Genomic DNA, 10,793 nt, shown 5'->3' on the forward strand with positions numbered 1-10,793 from the left:
CCTCTTGTGAGCCGGACCCAGGGATGAGATGGGGGTCCTGATGGCAGCTGGGGGGGCGGTTTGGGGCTGGGGGACCAGGGATAGAGCAGCCCAGGAGCAAGGGGCAACCTCCAAAGTCCCCCCACCCATGGAAACCTCCAGGGCTCCTTGCTGGAGGATGCTGGTGGCGGGTTTGCGGGATGCTCTTCCTCCAGCATCCACGGAGCAAGGCAAGGGTGGCTTCTCCATCTTTCCATCCATCCCTGCCTCATTCCATCTCTCCAGCACCGTATCCTACTGAAATTCATGTGGCTAAAGCAGAGTATAAATCTCATCCAGCCTCAAAGCCAAGAGATATTTTGGCTGGGCTGGAGCTGCCATGGAGAATCATAGAATCACAGGGTGCTTTGGGTTGGAAGGGACCTCAAAGCCCACCCGGTTCCAATCCCATGGGCAGGGACACCTCCCGCTGGCTCAGGGGCTCCAAGCCCCATCCAACCTGGCCTTGAACCCCTCCAGGGACGGGGTAACCATCCCTGAGCCGTCAGGGCTGCTGCGGGTGGTGATTTCCAGCTCCCTGGCCCCGGTTCTCCGCGTCTCCCTGCCCTGGTTGGCAAAGGCTCCACAGTCCTGCGGGGAACGGGACATAAATCTAGAGGTCAGAGCTAATACCCATTAACAAGCAGCGCTGCTTGTAGGTGATTGCAAGGGATTCTTTATAAGGCTTTTGCAGATGAATGGACTGCCTGCAGCCATAAATACACTGATCCACGGCCTCCTGCCTCGGGCACCGGCTCTCTGCCTACGCTTGACTTGTTTCCTTAAGTTTCCTACCCAGCTGGAAGGATGATTACGGGTCAGAGCCTCCCCCTGTAACGTGGGATGCTCTGCAACTCCCTCGGTTGGGGGAAAAGGTCCCTCCTGAGGGTCCCCGTGAGCCTGGAGGCTCCAAACCTGCAGCCCAGGTGATGCTGCTGCCTCGTGGGTTCTCAGCATCCCTTTGGGAATGGGGTGGGAGGGACCAGCTGGAGCGAGGCCGGGTGGGGAAAAGTCCTATGGGAAACAGCTCAGTTTGGGAATTGCCTTTGGTAAATAGAGGAGTGAGTGGAAAGTGGGGAGGGCCCACAGTGAGACCTCCACACGCTCATCCTGGCGTTTCTTGCTTGTCCCAGCAAGTGACTGGGCACCAACGCCGCATCCATCATCCCGACCCTGAGATCGTCTTTCCCTAAGGAACAGTTTAGCCCAGCCTGAGCAGCCCTGGCTGCAAGTTTCACCCCCCTCCCAATAAATTTTGAGGCTGGAATGGGTGTTTTCAGGAATATCCATCAATTTGAGGATGGAACAGGGAAAAAACGGGATAGCAGAGGTGGGAAACATCCTCCCACCCCGATGCCGATGGGTTCAATGTTCCCCTGGGAAATAAAGGGGATAAGAGAGGAGCACCCCAAGAGGAAAAGTCCTCGCTTTGTTTTATTCCAGTGACTCCCACCCCCAGGAACTTGCCCTTCTAGTTGTGGGGCTGTCGGCATCACCAGCTCCAGGCAGACCCAGCTCTGCGGGTGCCGAGTGGCTGGTGCCACCTGAATTTTCCCTTCTGAATTTTATGTATCTGGAGAGGTTTTATCCATTTAGAAGCCCCCTCACCAGCCTGGCCCCATCCTCCCTCTGTCCCAACCAGCACCACGTGCGTGGAAACCTTTGAGTCGGGGGCATTCCTGCCCCTCGGAAATAGGAAGAGAGGGACACAAGAAGGACCAAACCCCACTCCGAACCCTCTTTGGTGCGTTGAGATCTGTCTTCACACAGAAAAGGGGCCAGGAGGTGGGAGGAGACGCAAGGAGCCACCAGATCCAGACAATTCCCAGTCCCGTCAGCCGCCCTTTCCGATGCCAAACAAATAAATAAGGCGAAGAGAGAAAGACGGAGCTGACAAAGAGGCCCAGAGGGAGCCGAGCCCGCGCCAGGCGGCCCCGGGAGCACAAAGGCGATCTCCTCGCCCTGTGCAAAATGCATCACGGCCACGCAGCCCTGGGTAAATACCGGGAATTTATGGCTCCTTCTCTCCCTGCCCGTCGCCTCTTTGCATTCCCGGAGCTCCAGCAGGAGTTTAACTGCCTCTTTCCCAGGCGCCGCTGGGAGAGGGTTTGGTTTGCAGCCGGCACAGCCTTGAGGAGGACCCCAAGATATAGAAAAGCGATAAAGAATCGTAGGATGATGGGCTCGTTAAGGTTGGAAAAGACTTCTCAGCTCATCCAGTCCAACCCCACCGTGCTGGCACATCCCCGTGCCCAAGTGCCACCTCTACGTGGTTTTTGAACCCCTCCAGGGATGGGGACTCCACCACCACCCTGGGCAGCCTCGGACAGGGCTTGACAACCCTTTCCATGAAGGGATTTTCCCCAGTATCCAATCTAAACCTCCCCTGGTGGAGCTTGAGGCCATTCCCTCTCGTCCTGTCCCCTGTCCCTTGGGAGAAGAGCCCAGCTCCCTCCTCTCCACAACCTCCTCTCAGGGAGTTGCAGAGAGCAATGAGGTCTCCCCTCAGCCTCCTCTTCTCCAGGTTAAACACCTCCAGACCCCTCAGCAGCTCCTGGGACCCCTGGGCTCCAGCCTCTTCCCCAGCTCCATGAAAAAACTGAAGTTAAAGATGCCCCAAGGCCACCCAAAGGCAGCGACATCGTCCCCCCACACCTTGAGAAACTTGCTCCTCGCTCTCAAGCGTCGGAGACTCAGAGCTGAAGGTCTCCAGAGCTTTTTATTTCGTGCCCAGACACAACGTTTAACCTTAAGGAAGCGCAAGCAAAGCCAGCAAAAAGGTCCCTTGTGCAAAAGGACTGTGGTCCTCCTGGTGGAGGTGCCCATGGTCAATCCTCATCGTTCCTCCAGCTGCGGGAAGGAATAAAATCAGCATCAAAATGCAGGTGGGCGCCACGTAACCGTGGCTGGAAGCTCCCTCAAGGCTGGTTTTGCTGGGAAAAACGAGGCTGTTCCAATTCAAGGGAAGCCGGCAGAGCGGAGCCTGTTAATGCGGCAAAAGTTGTTCTAACGAGGCCGGCAACTCGTTACACTCATTAGCAAATGGGAAGAGTCAGAGGAGCGGGGAGTGATGCTGCAGCGGGGAAAAATTAAGTGAAACATTAGGCGTGACTTCGGCGCTGGAAGAGCTGTTGGGAGGGAGGAACAGGCGGCTGGAAGCTGCTCGGGGGGCACGAGTGGGGAGAGGCTCCCGGCGGGGGACCCATTCGTCGAGGATGGTTTAGGGGTAATGGAGCCGCACCAGGGGGGAGGACGGCTTGGAGGGGGTGCCGGTTACCTCAACCCCCCCCAATCCACCCTCTCTGGGAGAAGAAAACACATTGAGGTTGGTTGGTATGATTTTTGCAGCCTAAAATTCCCCAATTATGGGTGAAAACGTCTATTCGCAACAGATATTTTTGGGGGGGGGCAGGAGTTTGTTTATTCATTAACACCTTGAGGTCCCAAAACGCTTTTTCTTTCCTTCGCAGTGGGTCCCGCGCTCAGAAAGCAAAAGAAACTCAACCCGTTTGGGTGGGGAAGGGGATATTTGCTGGGCGCTGCGGTGCCCGTCGGAGCCCAAGCTCCAAACGAGGATGGGAAACGCTTCCCAACACCTTCGCATAGGGAGGCTACAAATAAACCACTCAAACGAATGGCTCTTGTTCTAATCACCCCATAAAACGTATTTAAGCGGCCAGCCGGAGACTTTCCAGGCCTTTATTTATCTATTTATTATTGCGGCTGACCGGAGCATCCTTCTCCTAAAGAGCCCAGTGCCAAGCGCCGTGAGTTATGCAAAGGCAGGAGAGCGAGCGGGGAAGCGGTGCCGTAACTCACGCCAGGAGCCCAGCCACAGGGATTTTGGGGGGCAGGGGGCACCCCAGAGCTCTCCACAAAGGGGTTTTGCCTCCTCTTTGTGCCATTTGAAGGAATCGGCTCCGGTGAGGCTGCAGCCCCATCCACGGGGCTGGGATGCTGCCAGCTGGGAATCTGGAGCGATGGTGGGGTCTGGAATGAGGTGGTTTTTGGGAGGGGGGTTAAGTGGAAAAGGTGTTTCCAGGCATCTGTTGCTGAGTTCGTTTGGAGCTGGTCCTCCCTAAAAACCTGCTTTGCAGAGGGGATGCTCCAAGGAGGCACTGAGATGCTCCAAGGAGGCATTGGGATGCTCCAAGAGGCACTGGGATGCCCCAAGAGGCAGCAGGATGCACCAAAGAGGCATTGGGATGCTCCAAGGAGGCAGTGGGATGCTCCAAGGAAGCAGTGGGATGCTCCAAGAGGCAGTGGGACGCTCCACAGAGGCAGTGGGATGCTCCAAGGAAGCAGTGGGATGCTCCAAGGAGGCAGCAGGATGCTCCAAGAGGCAGTAGGATGCTCCAAGAGGCAGTGAGATGCTCCAAGAGGCAGTGGGATGCTCCAAGGAGGCATTGGGATGCTCCAAGAGGCAATTCGATGCTCCGAGGAAGCATTGGGATGCTCCAAGGAGGCAGTGGGATGCTCCAAGAGGCAGCAGGATGCTCCAAGGAGGCATTGGGATTCCCCAAGGAGGCAGTGGGATGCTCCAAGAAGGCATTGGGATGCTCCAAGGAGGCAGTTCAATGCTCCAAGAGGCATTGGGATGCTCCAAGGAGGCATTGGGATGCTCCAAGAGGCAGCAGGATGCCCCAAGGAGGCAGTGGGATGCCCCAAGGAGGCAGCGGGATGCCCCAAGGAGGCAGCGGGATGCTCCAAGAGGCAGTGGGATGCCCCAAGGAGGCAGTGGGATGCTCCAAGAGGCAGTGGGATGCTCCAAGGAGGCACTGGGATGCTCCAAGAGGCAGTTTGATGCTCCAAGGGGGCAGTGGGATGCTCCAAGGAGGCAGTGGGATGCAATCTGAGGGATGCAGCTGCAGCTTGAGGGATGCAGCTGCAGTTTAGGGGGTGCAGCTGCAATCTGAGGGATGCGATTGCAACCTGGGGAGGGGCGTGACTGCACTTTGAGGATGCAATTGCATTTTGGAGCTGCAGCGGGGAGCTCGGTGGCAGCGCAGAGTCACCCCCTGTCCCCCAGCACCCTTGGGTGGCCCTTGGAGGTGGGAGCCTGGCACCCAGGGGTCCCTACATGCAGCCCTCGGGGAGGGCAGCGCACGGTTCCCACCACACTGGGGTGAACTGGGTGGACTGGGAATGTTGCATCTTAGGGGAACTGGTTATTCTGGGCTCTTTGGGGCTCTTTTCCCCTCCCACACGGCTAAGCCGGGAGCTGATCTGACTGAAAACTGAGCCAAAAAACCACTGCATCCCACTCCCTTGTGCTTCCAACGCCCCCATCCTCTTCCCTCCACCCATCCCACCCCCTAAAAAAGTGGGATCAGCATCCCATCCCGCCCTGCTCCCGACTTTATCCCATTGGAAAGGGGATGCTCAGTCTCCGAGTCGAACCATCGCCCTCCCCAACACCCCTTAAAAAAAAATATTAACTCCCAATCCCTGCCAGTGCCAAAAACCCACCCCCTTTTCCAGCCTTTTCCCCTCCGGCTCGGCCCTATCCGCACTCAGAACAAGCCTCCACGCGGATTCGAGCGCCGGAGCCCTGTAAATATTAATCAAATCAGGCTCTTTTTTGCTCTGTTTAGCTCTGCAGGATGCAAACAGATGGGAGACGAGAGGGTTTTCTAACCCAGCCGAGGAGCGGGGGGAACGCCAACCTCATGAATTCCAGCGGCGGAGCCGTTTTCCATCAAATCAGTAGCAGAATCCGAGGGCGTAAATGTTTTCTTTGGGACTGGAGAGGACGGCAAGGCTCTCCCGGGGCGTGGGATGGGAGCGGAGACCTGGCTGCTCGGAAAAAAAAAGGGAAGGTTTCTCCTGGGAAAGCTGGAAAAGAAGAGGGGCTGGAAGAGGAGAAGCAGGATTCGGCCCCCAGCGTTGCTCTGGGGTCGGGAATTTCGGGGGATCCCACAGGCAGGACCAACCCCCCCATCTGGGGCGAAGGCGCCGGCTGCTCGTTCCGTCCTAACAAATGGAAATGAATTCTTTTAATGCCAATTAATTTGTAGCTGAGCCTTATTAATAGGAATTTCGATTAAGAATTCCTGGAAGCGGGAATGCCGGGCTTGGGGGCAACGCGATTCCTATATTGGAGCATGGGGGCTTGTTTATTTTGTAGCTGAATCTTCACTTTTTCAACCCAAAATTGGGCTGGATGCTGTGTTCTTTGCAAGGGGGGGGAAGCCTGTTTGGGAAACTCGGGGAATTTCCTCTAAAAATCGGATTTGGCCCAAGGATCCCATTGCAGAAGCCTTGGGAAAAGCCGCATCCACCCACAAGGGAAAAAGAGGGGAAGGGGAAGAAGAGGAATGAAAGAAAAAGGGAAAGAAAAAGGGAAAGAAAAAGGGAAAGAAAAAGGGAAGAAAAAGGGAAGAAAAAGGGAAGAAAAAGGGAAGAAAAAGGGAAGAAAAAGGGAAGAAAAAGGGAAGAAAAAGGAAAAAAGGGAAATAGGAAAAAGAGAGGGAAAGAAAAAGGAAAAGGAAAGAAAGAGTAAGAAAAGGTAAAGAAAGAGGGGGGGAAAGGAAGAAAAGGGAAAAAAACCCTAAAGAAAATGGGAAATAGGAATAAAAGATAAAAAAAAAAAAAAAGGAAAAAGGGGGAGAGTGGAAAAGGAAGGAAAGGGGAAAGACAAGGAGAGAAAGCAAAGGGGCTGGAGCTCCTCGTACCTGCGGGTCCGGGGGGTCCTGGGGGTCCCGTCCCTGGCGGCTGCTGCCCCCACCCCGGGGGGGGGATGTTACTATTTCTGCCCCCTAGAGCTCCCAAACCCCTAGGACCTCCCGCTAGAGCCCCCCAAAGCCCCTCAAACCCCCCAGAGTCCTTCAGAGCCCCCCAGGATCCCCAGCACCTCCCCCTAGTGCCCCCCCAAGACCTATGGAACCTCTCTGAGACCCCCCTGAAGCCCTCAGAGCCCACTCACCTCCCCCCAAGACCTCCAGGACCTCAGGGACCTCCCTGCAGAGTCCCTCAGAGCCCCCCGAGACCCCACCAGAGCCCCCGGGGGAGATGGAGATGAGATCTTGGGAAGAAATTCTTCACGATGAGGGTGGGGAGGCCCTGGAACAGGTTGCCCAGAGCAGGGGTGGCTGCCTCATCCCTGGAGGGGTTCAAGGCCAGGTTGGATGGGGCTTGGAGCCCCTGATCCAGTGGGAGGTGTCCCTGCCCGTGGCAGGGGTGGCACTGGATGGGCTTTGAGGTCCCTTCCAACCCAAACCAAGGTGTCCCACGGGTTGGAATTGGATGAGCTTTGAGGCCCCTTTCAACCCAACCCATCCCATGATTCTAAGACACGTTGCTTATCAAATTGCCTTCCAACCCAACCCAAGACGTCCCATGGGGTTGGAACTGGATGGACTTTAAGGTCCCTTTGAACCCAAATCAAGGAGTCCCACTGGCTTGGAACTCGATGAGCTTTTGAGGTCCCTTCCAACCCAACCCAACCCAACCCAACCCAACCCAACCCAACCCAACCCATGATTCTAAGACACGTTGCTTATCAAATTCCCTTCCAACCCAACCCAAGGTGTCCCACAGAGCTGGAACTGGGTGAGCTTTGAGATGCCTTCCAACCCAACCCATCCCATGATTCCAAGACAGGTTGCTTATCAAATTCCAGGTGTTTGGTATCAAACCCATCGCCCGCCGTGCCCTCCTTGCCCTTTTCACCCCGGCCGGCCCGGGGCCAGGCGTGACCCGGTCATTGAGTGAGGCCGAGTCAATAACCGCGTCGGCATTAGCATCGCGCCCGGCCGCGGTGGCAGCGTGATGGATGAGCGCGAGGGAAGGACCCGCCGAGCGGCTCCGGCCTGGAACGACGATTCATCATCGGGGAATCGGAGGAATCCAGATGACTTAATTATTCAGATAAAGGGGGGAAAAAAATGGATTTGGGTGCTGGGAAGTGGTCAGGGCAGGGGAAAAATAATCGGGTGCTTTGAAAATTCGGGTTAAAGGTCAGTTAAATATTAAATGTTTGGTTAAATAGTCAGTTAAATATCAAATATTTGGTTCAATGGTTAAATACCAAATATGCAGTTAAATATTCAATTAAATATGAATATATATAAATATGAATATTCAGCTAAATATCAAATATTCAGTTACATATATGGTTAAGTATCAAATATTCGGTTAAATAGTTGGCTAAAGACCAAATATTTGGTTAAATATCAAATATTTGTTAAATATTCAGTTAAAATACCAAATATTCTGTTAAATATTTGGTTAAATATCAAATATTCAGTTAAATATTAAATATTCAGTTAAATATTCGGTTAAATACCAAATATTCGGTTAAATATTCAGTTAACTATTAAATATTTGGCTATAAAATATGAAAAGGGGAAGAAATTAAGAGAGGGAAAGACTCAGAGATGTAAAACTCAGATCGAAGAGTATTCAGACGGGAAAAGGATCAGAGAGGGATGGAGTGAGAGAGAAAAATATTAAGAGAAAAGTATTTGGATGTAAAAATATTAAGGGAAAAATCAGATCTAAATATGTCCGGGTGTTTCAAACTGCAGATATTAAAGAATTCAGGTTAAAAAAATCAGCTCTGAAAATATTCCAATGTAAAGTCCGGGCTGAGGAGGAGGAGACTTGGGATGAGGAGATGGATGAAGATGAGGAAGAGGAGGCTTGGGATGAGGAGATGGATGACGATGAGGAAGAGGAGGCTTGGGATGAGGAGATGGATGAAGATGAGGAGGCGGCAGCTTAGGATGATGATAATGACGACAACGAGGAAGAAGAGGAGGAAGACGAGGATGATGATGAGGAAGATAAGAAGGAAGAATATGAAGAGGAGGAGGAAGACGAGGCTAAGAACGAGGCTCAGGATGAGACTGAGGATGGTGAGGCCGAAGCTGGAGCCTTCGTGCCGCTCGTTTCTCTTTGTCTGGGCCCTGGCTCCTTCTTTGTTTCTCCACCGCAGCTCTTTGTCTCCCACCAGCTGCTGCCTTCCTCCTCCTCCTCCTCTTCCTCCAGGATGGGGCCTGAGGGGGCAGGATCCAGCCCCTGGGTACCAGGGTGATACCTGTAAATGGACTTTACCCCCATCTAAAATGTTTTTTTCCCCTCTACATGGGCTTTCCCCCATCTATATTAATTTTTTGACTATTAAATAGCCTTTCCTTCTCTAGAAGGGCTTTCCCCCAACCTAAAAGGACTTTTTTTCCTTCTAAAATGGCTTTCTTCCCCTCTAAATCGACTTTTTCCTCTCTAGAAGGCCTTTTTACCCCTCCAAATGGACCTTTTTCTCTCAAAAACAGCTTTTCCACCTAAATAGGCTTTTTCCACACTCTAAAAGGACCTCCCCCCCCAAAATATGGCTTTGCCTCTCTAAATGGGCTTTTTTTCTGCTCCAAAAGGGCCAGTTTTCCCTCCGAGCACCTTTTTCCCTATAAATGGACTTTTCTCCGATAAATGTTCTTTTCCCCCCTAAATGGGATTTTTTTCCCCTCTAAAAGGCCTTTTTTCCCCCCTTTAGAAGAGCCTTTCCCCATCCAAAATGACTTTTCCCTCTCTAAAAGGGCTGTTTCCACCTCCAAAATGGTCTTTTTCCCCCTCTAAAGGGGTTTTTTTTCCTCCTCCATCCTTCCTTCCTCCCCTTCTACGTTTCCTCACCTTCCCCGTGTCCTCACAAGCCGGGGATCCAAACCCATCGCGTGCGGAGCAGCCAGCGCGGGGCGGGGGGGGAATAAAAGAAGAGATGGTTTTTATTGGGAAAGATGACATTTTTATTGTCGCTCGTATTGCGCTATTTTCTTTTCTTTATTACCCAGCTCCAGCTTGATTTTAGCCACTAACAGAAGCAAAATGATTTTTCCAAGAGGGTTTTTACTCTAGTTTTTTTCGCTGTTCCCCCTCCTTTTTTTCCTACCCACGTTCCCTTTTTAAACACTCCATTAGAAAAATACCGCCTGGCAGCTGGGATGTCGGCACCGGGAAGGGGGAGCAGCCAGCGATAAAGGATAAAAGGAACCAATAAAGATTAATTATCTAATTAACAGAGACATAAAATATCGAGAGGAATAAATAAACCCCTTGCCCAAATTTGAGGAAGGGGGGTGGGGATCCAACCCCAGGATGGGAATCGCAGCCCCATCCCATGGGTCCCCAGCCCTTCGCTGGGCACGACCCTCCACAATTTGCTTCTTTTTGCCCCAAAATGGGTTTGGGGAGCAGTGAGGGGGTTCCATGGGACAAGGGGGGACGCAAAAGCCACTGGGTCCTGTGGGAAACAGCGTCAGAGCTGCCAGAGCTGGGGTGGGGGGCAAATTGGAAGCATCTCCAGCCCGCAGCATCCGCATCCCACAGCGTATCCCAACCCTACAGCATCTCAGCTCCACGATCCCACCCATCCCAGCCTCACAGCATCCTGGTCCCGCGCATCCCAGTCCCGCAGCACCCTCATCCCGCAGCATCCCAACCCACACACCCTCAATCCTTCCTATCCCAAACCCGCAGCATCCCGGTCCTGCACATCCCAACCCTGCAGCATCCCGGTCCCGCACACCCCAACGCCACAGCATCTGCATCCTGCAGTTTTCCCTCATCCGAGAGGATCCCCATCCCACAGCTTCCTTCACCTTGTAGCATCCCAATCCACACATCCCAGTCTCCCAGCATCTCCAGCCTTGCAGCTTCCCAGTCCTGCACGCTCCTCCAGAACCCCGATCCTCCAGCATCCCAGTACTGCAGATCCCAAGCCCAGAGCATCCCCATCCTGCAGTATCCTGATCCCACAGCTTCCCAGTCCTGCAGCATCC

This window comes from Phaenicophaeus curvirostris, chromosome 38 (genome assembly GCF_032191515.1).
Source record: "Phaenicophaeus curvirostris isolate KB17595 chromosome 38, BPBGC_Pcur_1.0, whole genome shotgun sequence".
Taxonomy (NCBI): Eukaryota; Metazoa; Chordata; class Aves; order Cuculiformes; family Cuculidae; genus Phaenicophaeus; species Phaenicophaeus curvirostris.